The following is an 18,263-nucleotide window of genomic DNA, read 5'->3' as shown; positions in this document are numbered from 1 at the left end:
TAACTACTTGGAACTGAGAAAGCAGACTTCAACCCGTTCCCCTGGCAGGCCCAGCCAGGGGAGAAAGATGAAGAATGAAATTCAGAAGGAGAAATGACCATTCATTCTTCCCTTTGATACATATTCATTACCACAGGAAGGTGCTTATTTTTAAACATGTCTAGAAAATATATCCTTAAATTATTAATAAGTGACTCTTTCAAAATTCCCACTCAGTTGTCTACATGCAAATGAACTTGTAAATTATTTAAATTAATAACTCTTCATTCAAAAATATTTATTAAATACCTAAGAAGTGTCAAATACTACTACTCTGTGCACTAGGGACATAATCTGGAAAAAAAAAGGCAAAGAAAAAAATCTGTCTTCAGGAGCTTCCATGCCAGTAAGGAATAATAAAACTGAAGGATATATTTAAGTCTGTGGTGAGTGTATCATTTTTTTAAGATTTCATTTTTAAATAACCTCTTCACACAGAGTTTGTGGTACTCAAACTCACAACCCTGAGATCGAGAGTTGCATGCTCTACTGACTGAGCCAGCCAGGTACCCAGACATATCTAAGTACAAAATATTGTGTCGTGGTGGTTGTAAAGAGTGTGGAGAAAACTGAAGCATGAAGATAATATGAAAGGTTGAGGCAGCTGCAATTTTAATTAAGGTTTTCAGTAAAGTCTCACTAAGAAGGTATTTGAGAAAAGACTTGAAGGATGTGAGGGGTGAGCCACAGAGACAGCTGAATAAAAATGTTGGGGAAAGGAAGGAGGAAGTGTGTGGTGTAAGAGAAAGTCCAACAGCAAAGAAACAAACAATCCAATCATGAAATGGGCAAAAGACATGAACAGAAAACTCATAGAGGAAGACATAGACATGGCCAACAAGCACATGAGAAAATGCTCTGCATCACTTGCCATCAGGGAAATACAAATCAAAACCACAATGAGATACCACCTCACACCAGTGAGAATGAGGAAAATTAACAAGGCAGGAAACAACGAATGTTGGAGAGGATGCGGAGAAAGGGGAACCCTCTTACACTGTTGGTGGGAATGTGAACTGGTGCAGCCACTCTGGAAAACTGTGTGGAGGTTCCTCAAAGAGTTAAAAATAGACCTGCCCTAGGACCCAGCAATTGCACTGCTGGGGATTTACCCCAAAGATGCAGATGCAGTGAAACGCCGGGACACCTGCACCCCGATGTTTCTAGCAGCAATGTTCACAATAGCCAAACTGTGGAAAGAGCCTCGGTGTCCATCAAAAGATGAATGGATAAAGAAGATGTGGTTTATGTATACAATGGAATATACTCAGCCATTAGAAACGACAAATACCCACCATTTGCTTCGATGTGGATGGACTTGGAGGGTATTATGCTGAGTGAAATAAGTCAATTGAAGAAGGACAAACATTATATGGTCTCATTCATTTGGGGAATATAAAAAATAGTGACAGGGAATAAAGGGGAAAAGAGAAAAAATGAATGGGAAATATCAGAAAGGGAGACAGAACATGAGAGACTCCTAACTCTGGGAAACGAACAAGGAGTGGTAGAAAGGGAGGTGGGTGGGGAGGTGAGGGTGACTGGGTGACAGGCATTGAGGGAGGCACTTGATGGGATGAGCACTGGGTGTTATACAATATGTTGGCAAATTGAACTGCAATTAAAAAATATGTAAAAAAATAAAAATAAATAAATAAAAATAAAAACATTAAAGAAAAAAAAAAAAAGGAAGGAGGAAGTGCTCAGGACTCACTTGCTGTGTCCTCAGAAAGCAAGGAGAGCAATGGGCCAGGGCAGAGAGAGCAAACAGAAGCATAGTTGAAAAAGTCAACAAGGAGGCTGAGCATAAAACTTGGCCATAAAACTTGGTATGAATGTTGACTTTTATTCTGAACGAACTGAGGAGCTAATAAGAATTTTGAGTAAAATAATGATAATGTGACTTATGTTTCAGAAAATCTCTCTGATGGCCATGCAGAGAATAGATCACAGGGAAGCGAAATCAGGAGCAAGGAGACCAGTGAAGAGATTACTGAAATAATCTATGAAAGAGACGATGTTGTCTAGGTAAAGAGACATGCAGTGAAGAGAATATATTTTGAAAGTAGAGACTTTTCTTTAATCAATATGCTTTCCTTGTAGAAGAAATATTTACATTAAGGGAATAGGTGTTTTCTATGAAGTATCTGAGAAGAAATGTGTGGACATAGGCCAAAAACGTCCTTGGCTGCCTTAAAGACACAAAATGGAGCAAGTAGAAGGGAAAGAAGGAAAGGCAGGTGTACTTCAAAGAAAAATTAATCACATTGCAGTTTTTCCTAGGGACTATGTGACAGCAAGACCTGTTAGGCCACTGGGTTTTTCCCCAATCTTTGGCAGTTAGCACTCCATCTTAACCCCAGCTTAATGCCTCTGGCAGAGCATAATTACGTCCAGCACTAGGAGTTCTTAGCAATCAGGGAAGGAGTAAAAAGAGAGAGAACTGAAGAGAAAAAACAAAGAGGAAATCCAGAGAAAGGGAATAGAAAGAGGAGAGAAGAGAAGGAAAGGCTCCAAGAGGCAAACAAAGAGGAGCCTGAACATTCTTCTAATCGTGTCACAAGCAATTGTTCCAGTTGCTGCTCGGTGACACTCATGGTTCCAGCAGGCAACACCTGATGGAGGGCATGCAAGAGTATGGTTGAGCAAGGAGAAAAAGATTTCTGCCTACACTGATTTGACAAACTCTGTACATCTAGGGGACAGACTCTGGTTATATTTCAAATATAATCTTTGATCTTTTCTTGTAATAGCAGAATAAAGATTAAAATGCTTTATATTATCACTAAATTAACTCAGATTGTTTTAATTCCCTTCGCACTGTTTTTTTTCTCAGCTACAGATGTGGAAAATAATTGAATATGGAAATCAGAACTGGATGAAATTCAAACCAAAACTTCATTGGAATTTGGTTAATCTGATCAATTTAGACAGCTAAAGTAGATAATTCAAGCTTCCAAGTGGATTTTTTGGATCAAGTAATCATACAAAAATGAATAATCCGGTTTGGCTGTCGGAATTGATCAAGCAAACTGGATAATTGCAAATTTTCTCCCTTATTTGTGCTGTATAGATATAGTTCAATTGCAGAAAGGTAGCTTTGAGAAATCCTAATGGAATTACATTGGCCGCGGAGTTTTTAATTCTCAGCTCTTCTCCTAACGATTTGTTTAAACAGAAACGTGGTTTGCAATCCAGTGCTGAGGACAAATGGTGCTGGAGTGTTTATTATTATTTTGTGGGCTCTTTCAGCTTTTTATCACAGTTCATGTCCCTGTCATGATCCTAACGCAGGTTGCTAGGTCATTACTTTTCTTCCTCCTCTTCCTGACACACATCTGGAAGCTCCCCAGCCTTTTTCCCTATCCAACCGCTGAGTAGGCCTATTTAGAAAGTCAGTGCCAAGTGGCAATTGTGAGTAACCGCCCTTCCCTCTGCTCTTAAATTTCTCTCTTCCCCTCCCCCTGCACAAGCTGTGCACTCCTCTACCTGGCTCGACTTTGGGACTGACACAAGGGAAAGACGCCAAGGCAATGCAAAGCAGTGTCAGGAACAATGGTGCCTCTCTCTACATATTTGAGTACATATATCCTCTCCCTCTACTACCTCTTTTCTATCTTTTTATGGGTCACAGACTCTAACTCTCATTTGTTTCCTACTCCTCTATGAAAAGTTGCCTTGTATAATAGCCAGCACATCAGTGCTTAATAAGCACCAGGTACTGTTTTAGCCACAATATACATATTATATATATTAGCTCATTTGATCCTCATTCAAGTACTATGCAACAGACACAATTATTGGCCATCTTTTATAGATGAGAGAACAGAAGCACCATTAAGTAACTTGCCCAAGGTCACACCACTCACAAGTAGGAACACACAGCTAGGTGCTCTGGCTGCAAAGTCCATGCTTGCAACTAATCTTCGTCCACTACATCTGAGCAGATCCTGCTACAGCTAAGTGCACATCTCCTGGCGTGGCAAACAACTGACTAGTTTTCTCTGTTGGTTTTCCTCTAGGAGTACAATAGCATCCTTCCACAGCATGCAGGGAACATGGAGATTTCCTCTTTTCCCAGGGCCTTGGGGTCACAAGTGCACCCATGGAGCTGTGAGGGTAGGGAATCTCTGATTCCCCTAAATTCCCCTTCCCTCTCTTCTCAAAGTGTGTGGAAGCATTGGAAGAATTAATGAGCAGTTGCAAACTGCTGAATTCCCATTCTTGTGGCCAAAAAAGTCACAGGTTAATGTGTAGATGTAGATTCCAAGGTCTAGCTAAAAGGAAGCTCACAAAACTATAGATTCACTCAACTACACTAATGTGTCAGGCAGTAGACCAGCTGTTGGTGTTCGCAGTACCCCTGTCTGTTTCATTCCATGACAGTCATGAGCTCTTCTTTCTTTCATTCACCTTGTTTTATTCGCTCATTAATTCATTTGGCTTTTATTAAATACCTATTGGGTAGCATCAGCTAATGTGCTAGGTTGGAGGATACAAAGTTAAAATGTAATCTCTGGACTGCAGTTCCTCATATCAACTAAAGAGCCTTGCATGGTGACTAGTACCATACTTGATATCCTTTTTGGTAGTGGTACATGTGTCTTTTCTCAAACAGGTTCAAGACAGTAATTCCCTGAGTACCAAACCCTTGACCATTAAGCCCTTTTAATACTAAACTACAGTCAATATTTGCATGACTTACCAGTTTAGGGCTTTCATCTGACTTTCATAGAATTCCCCACTTAAAAATGTCTGTTGTTGTTGTTGCTGAAGCAGAAGAGAGGATAAAGCCTATGTGTCGAGAAATATGTCTCAGTAATTGCCCCAAACCAATTTCTAACCAAATCAGTTTGAGAAATTAAGCTCTGATGTCTCAATTTCCTAATTTGTAAAATGGGATAAGGATGTCTAATTTGAATATTATAGTGAAGATTAAATAAAACAATGTGCATAAGATGCCTATATAATGGATACTAAATGGCAGTAGAAAGGGGTGCCTGGAGGCTCAGTTGGTTAAGTCTGCCTTTGGCTCAGGTCATGATCTCAGAGTCCTGGGATAGAGACCCTTATAGGGCTCCCTAGTCCGTGGAGAGTCTGCTTCTCCCTCTCCCTCTGCCCCTTTCTCCTCCCACCTGTTCTCTCTCTCTCTCTCTCTCTCTCTCTCGTTCTCTCTCTCTTTCTCATAAATAAATAAAATCGTTTCAAAAATGGCAGTGGAGAAAGAGAAAAGGAAGAGGGGAGGGGAGGAGAATTTATGCCATGTGATATTTGCAGAAGTTAACATACTGCAATAGCAAAACCTCTACGAACAGTAAAGTATTAGAATGATGACTTTCTTAAAGAAACAAAGGGGTTTTTGGTTGTTTGTGTTGTTTTGTTTTGTTTTTTAACTTTGGAGTTTTTTTTTTATCAAAGTACAAGAATCTTTATCTTTAACTGCTTTAATTAAACTCTTTTGTGGCCTTCTGTTTTCTCTTACATAAATCTGATCCCCCACATTATTTGGGAAATTCTCTATAGTCACTATTCTCCCAATTCCCTCACAGGAATACAGTCCTTTACTTTAGCATTGGTGCTTTTTTTTTCTCTTTATTTAAAAATACCCCTGGGACAAGAGATGAGCCCACATATTTCTATTTAATGAAAAAAGAAATTCAGAAAGCCATGGTGACGAGTGAGAAAATGCAAGATTCCTGGTTTCAAAGTTCCACTTTAATATTACGTAAAAAGTATTTGAGACCAAGAAGCCACAAGGAAAAAAAGAAATATAAACATATTTTATCCAACTTTTCGGAAAATAAACATAAGTAAATATGAGTTCAATAGCCAGTTCAGAATACGATAGGAGTAATTAGAGAGCTAGAAAGACGAAAGCATCCTGACCTGGTTTTCTGGGGCTCCTGGGAAGCTTACTATAAGAGATGAAATATATTTAAGAAACTGCTAAAGATCCAGCAATTGAAAATGTTTCAAGTTAAAACCAACCAGAGTAAGAATAATACAGGCCACTACAGTAAAGTGGGGAAAGGGATATAAAACTTTTATATGCAGAAAACCTTCAAAAAATATATATAGAAATCTAGTACAAGGGGCTTAAAGGTGCCATATATAAAAATAAGTAGAAGTAAGGCCAGAGATTTTAGCTTTAGCAATGACTAAAAGGATTATATGCCAAACCACAGGAAAATATTTCAGTGGAAAATAATGGGCTCTTGAAACACTTTTCAGAATAAAGGAGCAAAGGTAAAGGCTGTTCTCTTGACAAAATATAATGAGAAATTGAAGACGAGGGGAAGAAATGACATGAATGGTAGCAGCCCCAATGATTGTTACTTCCTTGAGGAGTACAGAGAGAAGGGGAGGGAGCTGGCCAGCACTGGGAACCCATTTCCTGGAAAAACTGGGAAAATATTTAAACCGAGATAGTAGAAATCAAAAACCACAGTGAAAAGGCAAGAAACTGATAAGGCAAATATACACCAGGTCTTAATAATATATCATCATTATTAATAGATTGATAGTATATTCTTCTACTTTATCAAAACCCTTTTTAGTAAAGGGATCATATAAAAGGATCAATAAAACAACTCTCTAAAACAATAAAGCAAACATATTCCATGTGTTTTAGAGGAAATGAAGAAAAAAATAGTTAAGATTTAAGCCTGTTTAGGTCTCTTTTGCCAGGTTAGATTACTAAAAATTCAAAACAGAAGTAAACATTTTTTTCTAAAGGTTGGGAATTTAAAACCAAAGGAGGAACCCAGGCAGTATGTACTGAAGATCTAGCAGTTTTCTGGTTAATTTGTTTAATGTGGATAGCCTCCAAATCTTTTTTTTTTAACTTGTACTATTAAAAATTATCTTTCTATAATATTAACTATGTATTGTCAAGTTTCTATTTTGTGCTTTAAGAAAATAACATAAGATTTTTCGGCAATATTTGTACCAATAAATTATGAAATAAATACATATTATAGAAATATTATATATTAAATTCTGTGGATACAATGAATAATAAGGGAAAATACTTACAAATCTAAACTCTTTCCACATATATTAGCTTATTTATTACTTACAAAAAGCCTGTAAATTCTATTATCATCCCCATCTTATAACTGAGAACACAAAGCTTCCAAAATTGGAGTGAATTGTCCAAAATCACAGAGCCTTTAGCTTTGATTTGAATCTAGGTTGTCTGGTGTCCATGGTCTTCTACTCACTGCTATGCAGTCATCAAATAAACAGGGAGATATATATCCTTATAAAATCTCTGCTGAAAGTATGAAAACCATGGTATGAGGGCAAAGGAAGGCATAGCTTACTGGGTGGTAGGAGGGAGGCAGGGTTAGGAAAGTCTTTGAAAGTTAAGTAGGAAATCACTTAGGTAGTAAGTTGGAGAATGACATTTCTTGCAAACATAAACACATGGTCTGAGAGACCATGTACTTTTGGGAAAGGGAAATTACAAAAATACTTAGTAGTATACAAACAGAAGCACGTATATTCATTTTTTTTTTTTTTTGGAAATCTGCTGCAAAGTGAGTTTTCATCTGCAAAATGTATCCTCCTTAAACTGAAGCCAAAAATGTATTTCAGGTGAAGTTGTCTTACATATTAACTCTAAATGATTATAACTGACAGGTGTGCTGGAGGTTGATTAAATTTCTTCAGGATGGCTGATCACTTCAAATTCCAAATATTTTGATTTTACCAAAAAGCAAAAGATAAAATATTTGACCAGTCTGAACTGCACAAAGACAGAGAATTCAAAAGTTCACATTTCTTTTATATTCTATCTGTGTAATCCAGCCTTAGAAATATTTTATCTTCATAGTGAAAACAGTTCTGTTTTCTTTTTCTTTTCTTTTCTTTTTCTTTTTTCTTTTTTTTTAGTTCTCTGTTTCCATTAGCATTTCTGCTCTTATAATCTCTGTTTTTAAGTTATTTGAGAATTTTAAAAATATATTGTGGTCTATTTTATAACAAAATCTTTAATGAAATAAATATGCATACAAATACAGATAGCAACCTAATGAAGTAACTCTGTATTATTAAAATGGATTAGGCTGTTCACTTTTAAATCTTTCTAATAGCCCTCCCATACTTAAAATCATTGGGGTCTTTTTTCATTACTTCTTAGACAATGAATCATATTTCCAATGAAGTAAGTTTCTTGAAATGTTTTAGAATTTCCTCTAAATAGAATAGTTAATATTTAGAGGCACTTGGGTGGCTCAGTTCTTGTGCATCTGCCTTTGGATCAGGTTGTAATCCTGGGGTCCTGGGATGGAGGCCCGCATCAGGCTCCTCACAGGGAGCCTGCTTCTCCCTCTGTCTGTGTCTCTGAATCTCTCATGAATAAATAAATAAATAAATAAATAAATAAATAAATAAATAAATAAATAAAAAAATAAATAAATAAGAAGATAAATTATATTGAAATAAAAAAAGAAGAGTTAATATTTAATGTTCTAGTGCATGACTGGTGTCCCAAGTAAACAGAAGTGGACAGTTGGTTTTGAGATTGACCAAACTGCATGCAAAGCATGGTTTCAGGGCAAAGGAAGGCATATCTAAGTGTGTGCTGGGAGGGAGAGAGGGATAGGGACTTGTGTCACTTCCACACATGCTTTTTTCTTTGGGTAATAGACACTTCTCCACTTTGGAAGAAACACTTTATGAAGAAATCCTATAAAATTGCTTTAAGCTGTGCAGTTAGGAATACCAAACATCTGAGTTTATAATTTAACATAGGCTACGTTGAAGTCTTGTATACTCCATGAGAGCATGATCCATGTCTGTTTTATTTATTTTTTACACTCGCCTGCCCCCAAACACCTGGAGATGCTACTTTAAGCAATGCTAAATATTGATGAATAAACTAACACAGTTCATGTACTTAAGAGGATTTAAATTCACTATAACTTGAATTTCACCATTTCACAATTTAGGTTTCTTTGCAATTGGTCCAAATTCCCTACAGTTTTTAATATATTTGAAGTATGTCTAAGCATCGCATCATTAGCTGAGATAAATTCCATTACTTGATATTAATCTAATGAGTGAGATTGGTAAATTCATTGTCACATGTTATATTATTTATGGATCTATCACATCACATAAAAATGTAAGTTTAAAGCAACAGAGAAAATAGATTCTTTTTTTTTTTGAGAAAATACATTCTTAAAGAAGAATAAACTGGAACAGACTCACTAGAAAATGTTAAACTTTTTTGGTGGATTTTGGTTTTGTTAAATTCTTAAACATGTTTGGCCTAACACATTTCCCTTTAATTCCCTTAATATACCCTGTGGATTTCCACAGAAATGTGAACCGTATGTTTCTGATTCATTTATACTTAACTCATCAACATGTTTGGTAAAAATGATTTGAAGCACAAAGCCCCACGAACAGTTTTTTGTGGGCTCTTTTATTTTAGTTAGTAAACAACTGGAATCTGAACCCAGAAATCTTGGGGCTTCATTTAATACTCAAATTCCATAAAGAATGAGAGAGTTCTTAACTGGATAAGGCACACTGTGCCTTTGACGGCGCCTTGCTCCAAATCTTGCAGCTGGGAGGAATTATTCTGATAGTTTACTCTATTTCTTGTCACTTTTATTTTAGAGAATATAAGCCTTTGATGGTGCAAAATGTGTTTGAGTTTGGGACTAGATGCCACCCTGTCAGCTCTGTTGGTTTATGCAGGCCTAGGTAAGTGCTATAAGTGCCCTGGGAGCCTGCTCATCAAGGGAATCCAGAAGCATTCTTTACCTTCTGCTACTCAATTACAAATTAGAAATAAATTTTAAAAATTAGAAATAAAATCCTCTGGCTGTGAGATATAAGTAATTTCTGTAGATGAAACTTAAAAATAGAGGATTAGCATACTGAAATCAGAATAAAAAAAAAAAAGCATATGCAGAAGTAGACACAAGTCCCAAACCCTCTCTCCCTCCCAGCACGCACTTAGGTATGCCTGCTTTCCTTTGCCCTCAAACCATGCTTTGCATGCAGTTTGGCCAATCTCAAAACCAACTATCCAGTTCTGTTTATTTGAGACACCAGTCATGCACTAGAACATTAAATATTAACTCTTCTATTTAGAGGAAATTCTAAAGCATTTCAAGGAAGGGAGGCTTTTCTCTGTGTGTAGTAAATTAAGAGTAGCAAGCAGGGTAATTCTGCAATCTCTCAGGACCCACTCACTACAATTTGTTTATTTATGCAGGGAGAAAATGACACAGAAATTTTTACCTAACTCCATCCAGGATATAGGGGAATAAGTGTAAAATTATATATTTAATGATTACTGCCATCAAGCTAATTATTCCTTGGTATTCTAGTCTAACCCCAGCATCTTTGATAAAGCACTGGGACACATCTCTCCAAGTTTGAGAAAAAATACACAAAAGGTCTATGTCTGAGTACTTCATGAAAAATGGTTAGTCCCAACACTCTGGCTAGTTGCTCCCTGCCATTAGTCTATCACCCCGTGGGGGTTTATTTTTCTCATTAAAATGGCTGACATCTTGTTTTTTGGAAATTAGCAACCACACCTCCTGTTCCTCCTCCTTCTTCACGGGCACTCCTCCAAGAGCTGTCAGATCCCAGTTACCCTGTGGTTTGTATTTATAAAGACCTTAACACTCTGTAAAACATTAGAGATAATCTGCTTACTCTGATGTCTACTTTCTCTCTGCCCACCCCCACTACTCCATTACCCAAACCCACACCTTCCCTGTTACTTTTAAGGACGCCTTGGGAAACAAGATCTTAGGTCTAAAGGCATTCCTTTCCTTCTGTTACTCATTGCAAATTAGAAATAAAAATCCTCTGGCTATGAGATATATGTAATTTCTGTAGAAGAAACTTAAAAACAGAGGATTAGCATACTGAAATCAGAATAATCCGAAGGAAATGCCTAAGGAGAAAAACAGCTCCCTTTCATCAGTTCACTCTGGAATTAGAGATAGATGAAACAGATATGTGTGGTATTTGCAGAAGAAAGAGTGCTTTTCAACACAGAGCATAAAATCTACCTTCTAAATTTCATAAGCAAAGGTCCTGATCATTTATCAAACTAGAGTGGTTTAACTTATCAGGAAAAAAAATACAGTGAAAGAAAACTGTGGGGAAATGGGTCCTGAGCCACCCATTTAGAAACATTCCTGGCCCAAGGTATCGTAAAAAACAAGGCATCAGAGGAAAGTGTGTTGCCCATCACCTAAATCATTAAGGATTTTTTATTACCCTGTTTACATAAATCATTCTGCCCTATGAAGATAAAAAGTCTGAATGGTCTCACTCTCCAGTGGGAAGAGGAAGAAATTCCTAGGATATATATAATTTTTTATGTTTATTTTTATCCTCATCTTCTAAAACTTTCTTTTAAAATATGTTGTATAATATGAACAATACATTAGTTACTAGTACACATACATTTTACAGATAAGTACACAGATACACAGATATTGAAAGAACAGGATCAAAATGCCACAGTTTTGTTTTGTTTGACTAATAGGGATGCATAATCAAAACTGTTTGGAGCTGACATAAAAATCAAATCCTGGTCTGGTCATTCTGTATCTGAAACATAGGTCCAGACCTGTAACAACTTAGCTACTTTCCCCTGGACAACTCATTAGGTCTCTCTGAATCTCTATGTGAAATCCCAATATTAAGTTAGATACTGCCTGAGGTCCCTATTAGCAAAATGCTAGTCACGTGTTGTACACATGCTTGTTAAAACCAGTAACTTGAAACTCATAGTGACTTGCAACTGAACATATATTATAGAGGTGAGCAAGACAATCACCAAAGAGCTGGGAATATAACAGTGGAAAAAATTAAAATTTTTCTATTCTAGCTTTTATAATGAGGCTGCTAAGAATAGCTTCGTTCTACTGTACTAAATGGTTGCATGTTGGATACAACATGGTCTCTGTCTCAGGAGTTTCCTAGTGGTGAGTTTATGAGCATAGCTTATGCACACAGCACAGGGAAAGCTCTCAATGGTCACAAATTGGGAGCAAATGAAGGTTCACCTGTTAAAGATGAAGAACGAGAATGTTAACATAATGTAGAGCCAGCTTTTTTTTTTTTTTTTTTTTTAGAGCCAGCTTTGATAAGTATTCTAGACCTTCCTTAGTTGCATCCTCATATTTCTATTATAGAGAACTTTCTGGTGATTCTATGGTTTATTCAAAGCCATTTTCTTAAATTTTTACAATCCATGTTCTTAATTGAGATTCTTAGATGTATCCTTATGGGTTTAGAAAGTCAGTTCTTACGTTCACTCAACTGATCAAGGTCTACTCTCTAATTACATCGATCAACTAAATTACATGAAGTACTCATTGCTTTTTAAAATTCAAAGATCTTTATGTGAGGTATTTCCCTTACTATATCTTTGATTTCTTGAAAAGAAAAATCAGTGTTTAATTCACTTTGGACCCTCCAAAGCACCAAGCATGATATTTTTCTCAGAGCAGGCACTCAACACATACACCGAATGAGTGAATGAATGTGCAAGAGGAGAGCAGTATCTTTCCAAAATCTAGAAGAGCTTTCTGAAAATGTCATCTGTGAACCATTTGAATCATTCGCTCCTTTGAGACCTTGTGTAAATGTACTTTATTGGGCTCCACTTCAAACCTATTGACTCTCTCAGTAATAAGCTCACCAAGGGATTCTGGTCAATGTGGTAATCTGACAGTAGGGATCTTACTGTAGTGGTGCAGGAGTAGGGTGGGGGCCAATTGAAAGTAGATTGTAATAACAGCTACAATGTATTGAGTATTTATGACATGCCAGGCTTTGTTGTAAGCATGTTTTATATAGATTTATTTATTTAATCTTCGTCTTAACCCCTATTTATGAAGTACTGTTAGTAGGTCCATTTTACAGATAAGAAAACAAAGACACAAAAAAGGATAAGTCATCTGCCCATGGTCAACACAATTAGTAAATGGGAGAGCCTGAATTCAAAACCAAGCAATGTGGTTCTAACCACTTAACCACTAAGTTAAATTGCCTGACAGGAGAAGGTGGGAACAAACAAAGTTCTAAGGAGTTCAAGAGAGAAAAAGATCACTGTGCTGCCATAAAAAGAAGCCTTCTCACTGAGAAAAAAATTAATGATGTGCTTCAGTGGCTGCGAGCTATTAAAAGCCATTGTGAAGATATGCTATGATAGTTTCTTCCTTAACAGCAGGTTGCTGAGCTGCCCATACACCCATTACACCCCAATCACAAATGTCATCCTGGGAGTTTATGGCTCTGGCTGATCTGAGCTGTCACCCAGGGGACTTGGGTTCTAAGTGTAGGGGAAAATTTAGAGTTACAGGGAAGTTTAGACAAAAGGTGAGATATCTAAGTGGAATTAAAGATTCCATATAGTGCATAAATAAAAATGTGATTTTAGAAAAACATAATATATTCTTCCTTGTGGACACATGACAAAGTAGGAGCAAGGAACTTCTTATATGCCTTGATGCTGGCCCACGTTATAAGAAATTTATCAAAATAAAACAAATATGGAAATACAGACTCCAGACTAAGTCATTCTCACCAGCCTGAAGAGAATGCAGTTCCCTGGGGGGTTGGGAAAAGTCACTGACTTGGGTTTAGGGTCCAAGGGTTCAGCCAGAGGAGGTGCTGATAGGCACTTCACACTTCAGTCCTCTCTGAATAGGAAGGATTGAGATCCATTCACTTTCTTTTCTGTCTAGTTGTGATACCCAGTTGTCATCAACAAGCGTGATATAATGTCAAATATGTCCTTCTGAGGCAGCTTCCTTTCAATAAGATATGAGGAACTTTGATCTCTGTAGTCAAGGGAAACAAGTTTAAAAGAGAACTAAAACCCAGAATTACCTGTGTCATTGAGATGGACACACACTTCTAGTCATCAAATGTTCTGAATGCCTCCTGTATGCCAGGCATAATACGGGTCTCTGGTGGGAGAATTTCCTGCAAATCACACAGAAAAGCACCTAAAAGGATAAGAAGTAATAGGAATAAGCCAGAGTCTGGTCACTGGATCTAGTGAACAAAACAGGAAAGCACATAAAGCAGATCATTCTTTAGAGTGATGCCCTTGAACACTAAAGTTCCAAGGTAAGGTTTGAAAAGAGAGGAGAGAGAGAGAGAGAGAGAGAGAGAGAGAGAGAGAGAAGAGTTGTGTTCTCTTTCCCTCAACAAGGTAGGATGTTTTTTTTAAAAGCAAATACTAAACATAAACTTCACAAAGGGGAAAAGTCTTTGAAAAAAATATGCACCAAAAAGTAACTTTCAGCATGAATATTTCAATACAACTCAGCATGCATTCAAAACGAAATGTGAATTATTCACTATCAAGAAAGTTCAAAGCCTCCAACTGAATTTGTTTGACCTCCTTGGCAGCAAAATAAATATGATGGGTGGTCTGGTTCAGGCACCTGTCCAAGTCCAATCCCATTACATTTTCATAGTATCAACATTTAAAAGCCCCATTCCCACTGCATCAACAACAGCACATGGGAACATCTGAACACATGGCAACCAACACGTTATACAAACACGTTTTCTCTACAAGTCAGACTATCATTTTCCAGAAAGTACAGACTCAGCAAATGAAGAAGGGCTTTACATGTTACAACTCAGAGCTCTGGCACTTGAAAGACATCACTTGGACTTGAGGAGTTAAGATTCATCTCATTTTATCCAGTATGCTTGGCAGAAGCATGGCTATAATTTTCTAGCTCAAATGGCAGAGAAGAGGCTAAAACACAGGTTTTCTGACCTTTAGATCAGTCTATTTTCTATTACACAGGATGCGTCTCGGTTCAGTTTTCCATAGCACTGAAGCCTGGTATAGAGTTACTATCCACCAACATTCCCCCCACACACACACCTTTAATGTATAAGGTGTAGCCTATAGGCCAGGTAACTTAGATTTGAGTGTACAATTGCTATTAATTCTGTGTACCCCAAGTCCCCTAAGTTTTCTTAAATCCACTTTTTTTCTAGCCTGTAAGTATATTGACTAAATTGAAGGGTTTTGAAAGGACTGTGTGAAGATTCCCCAAAATTACAAGCACCAAGCAAATATGTCAGTATTAATCATCATCATCATCCTCCTGAGGTTAAAGATTATATACGCACTTGTTCAACTGAATAACCCAACTTTTTTAAATGCCTGCTATGCATCAGGCACTGTTCTTAACACTTGTGTAAACTGATTTAATCTTTACCATAAACCTACAAAAGAGTTGCTATTATTATTCTCATTCTACATACAACTGTCTGAGGCTCAGAAAGGTCAACAGAGGAACTGAGATTCTAGGACTAGAAGCTCCACTCCATGGTGACTATTGCATAAGGCATATGATGTAATTAATGGCACTGGACCAGGAGTCAGCAAACCTCTATGTTTCAGGGACCTCCTAGCCAGAGCCTAGAACCAAACACATTGTTCATGAAGCACTTGCCAAAGTCACTGATGAGAAGCATGTTCTTTTACATGTCACTGAACCCCACCTTGCCCACTGGCCTCAAGATGTGTGTGAGGCTCAGTGAGAAAACACATCTTGTATGGGAGTAATGGACTATTAGTGGTATCTGTTAAGAAACAAATGCCTTTGAATAAAGAGCTAGGCTGGTTTGTTCCACTCTTGCTTTACCTGTTCTGTGGTCTAGTCTAGTAGCTGGTGATTCAGTTTTGATATCAGGGTAGACCTTGCTGATTCTGTTCCCATGAATATCAGAGCCAGGGGATGCTGTAAGCCATGCAAGGCTATGAGGCTGCTGCAGGTCCATCTGCCATGTCATGCAAGGACCAAGAAATGTCTCCACTGCCAAATCACTTCCTGTGCATATCCTGAGGTCTCCACATTTTTGGCCAATCACCCCAGTAGGTCTTCCCCTCAACAATTGTTTTGTCTGACAACTTTTAAGGCATGAAATAATGCAAGATTGTGACATCATCATGATCATAGTAGCGGGTTGAACATTGTCCTCCCAGTATGTTACTTTATTTGGAAATTGGATCTGTGCAAGTGTAGTAATTTATTAAAAATTTTTAGATAAAATCATCCTGGTTTTAGGGTGGGCATGAAACCCAATGATAGGAACCCTTATCAAAGAAAGGACAGGGAGATTTGGGCACAGAGATACCCAGACACAGAGGAAACAGAGATACAGGAAAAAATGCCATGGTTAGATGGAAGCAGAGATTGGAGTGATGCAGAATAAACCAAGAAACACCAAGGATTGCCAGGAGTCACTGGGAGCTAGGGCCTTGGGGACGGATGATGGCTCCCACTTTGATTTCAGACTTCTGACCTTCAAATCTGCGAGAAAATAAACTTTGTCTTTTTAAGTAACCCAGTTTGTGGTAATTTGTTGTGGTGGCCCTCAGGAATTAATGCACCACTCCTACTGCTTATTCTATAAAGAATTACAAAAGGTATTTCAATGACTTTAGAGTTCACTAAAGAATCAGAGATTCTAAATTCAGGACTAAGTTTAAAATTCTGTAAATCATACTCTGTCTGGGGAAAAAAATTATGTTAATCATACTTTGCATACAGAAAACACAAGCCATTACTGGCAACATTTATTTTCACATTTGATGGTCCAATAATGAGAACAAAAATCTATTTACAGTCCAGAGACTGTTTCCCCTTGTATAGCATACTTCTACATAATTATAAAAGAGCATGCTCTTAAAAAAATGTTCTATGAAAATAAACTTAAAGGAAATATTTTAGAAACAAAATTAATTCCAAGAATACAATAAAATACTGTTATATTTCTGCCATCAAATAACAATTTCAAGACATATTTTCATTACTTTTGGTTACTACTGATCTATCTAGCCCAGTTTAAAATCTATTACACAGTAAAGTTCATTTAAAATATTCACTAATCCACATTTTTCCACAACCTAAATAACTAAGAACCATCAAAGATGATTTTTTAAATATATTTTAACTGGGTCCATTTATGCATTTTGGACTATTTTGTCCTGGATTATTACCCAAATGAAACATAGACGAGACCCCAAATTTTCACTTATTAGGAAAAAAAAGCCTGTAAAAATTTTATGCTTTGCAATCAAAGGTAGTACTCCCAGCATGGTGCCTGCTACCCATGAGCAGCTGTGAATGAAAAAAATCAAGGTGTGATTAAACAGTCTTTTTCATATTATCCTCCCTTAAAGGTTTTTTAATTGGAACACAGCCATCATTAACAGAGCCTGTTCTCCAGAAGCCTTTGCTCCCCGTGACGAAAGGAGCCACCCAACTTCTGGCTTCTCCTTGCCAAGTTGATGCCTGCTACTGACGTCTCTCAACAGTGTACCCGCTCTGTCCCATGTCAGTTTTAATAAAGGAAATATCATGAAAATAACTCTGTTTATAAGCTTTTGACATCCTGTGGCTTCATACGAAATTTAATTTTCACAGCACAAACAGGAAGCACTGGGTTAGATCTTCTCTCCTGTGTACACACACCTCTTTCTCCCATCCCCATTCTGGTCCTCCTTCCCTGTCTCCCCCATGTCCCTCTGTGGTAGGACTGCGTGCTGGTGGCCTGCCCTGAAAACTTCAGAAGCATTTTGTGCTTCCTTCTGTGTGTTCCCTGCATCTATTTTGTTGTCAAAACACCCCTTAACTGAAGCTGTGTCCATTTGTGTCATGACTCCAGCTCTCAGATCTCCCATTTCCTGTCACCTGAGTCTTCTCCATGACAACCCTGGGCAGACTTCTCCCTGCTGGGATCCCTCCCCCAATCTCCTTCTAAGTAAATATGCCTAAAACATTACTTTCTTCATAGCATTCCCCTACTTAATATTTTGTTCTGGTTCCCAATTGTCCACTAGATAGAAGCACTAACCCCATAATGGGTTTTTCAACCCCCTATGATGTTGCTCAATTAATGTGTCCATCTTTCTTTTTTCTTTTTTTTTTAAGATTTTATTTATTTATTCATGAGAGACACAGAAAGAGAGAGAGAGGCAGAGACATAGGCAGAGGGAGAAGCAGGCTCCCTGTGGGAGGCCTGATTCAGGACTCCATCCCAGGATCCAAGATCACGCCCTCAGCCAAAGGTAGACACTCAACTACTGAGTCACCTAGGTGCCCCTTCCTTTTTCTTGTAAATCCCAACATAGCTATTATTCAAGACAGGTCAATGTGTACATTGCTTCCTTGCTAGCTGCACCTCCTCCTTCTCCT

At 37.6% G+C, this 18,263-nt stretch overlaps 1 long non-coding RNA gene across 1 annotated transcript in view; it reads right to left on the bottom strand.

The window, feature by feature from the left end:
* LOC129515366 (uncharacterized) overlaps positions 1-18,263 on the bottom strand; it is a 181,855-nt gene that overhangs the window by 146,660 nt on the left and 16,932 nt on the right. Inside the window, exon 2 of the long non-coding RNA XR_008665572.1 lies at positions 13,921-14,039. This is a non-coding gene — a long non-coding RNA (uncharacterized LOC129515366). The remainder of the gene's footprint in view (positions 1-13,920; positions 14,040-18,263) is intronic.

Source organism: Nyctereutes procyonoides, unplaced genomic scaffold, assembly GCF_905146905.1.
Source record: "Nyctereutes procyonoides isolate TBG_1078 unplaced genomic scaffold, NYPRO_anot_genome, whole genome shotgun sequence".
Taxonomy (NCBI): Eukaryota; Metazoa; Chordata; class Mammalia; order Carnivora; family Canidae; genus Nyctereutes; species Nyctereutes procyonoides.
Note: the sequence above shows the minus strand (reverse complement) of the source record. Positions and strands in the feature narration are given on the sequence as shown.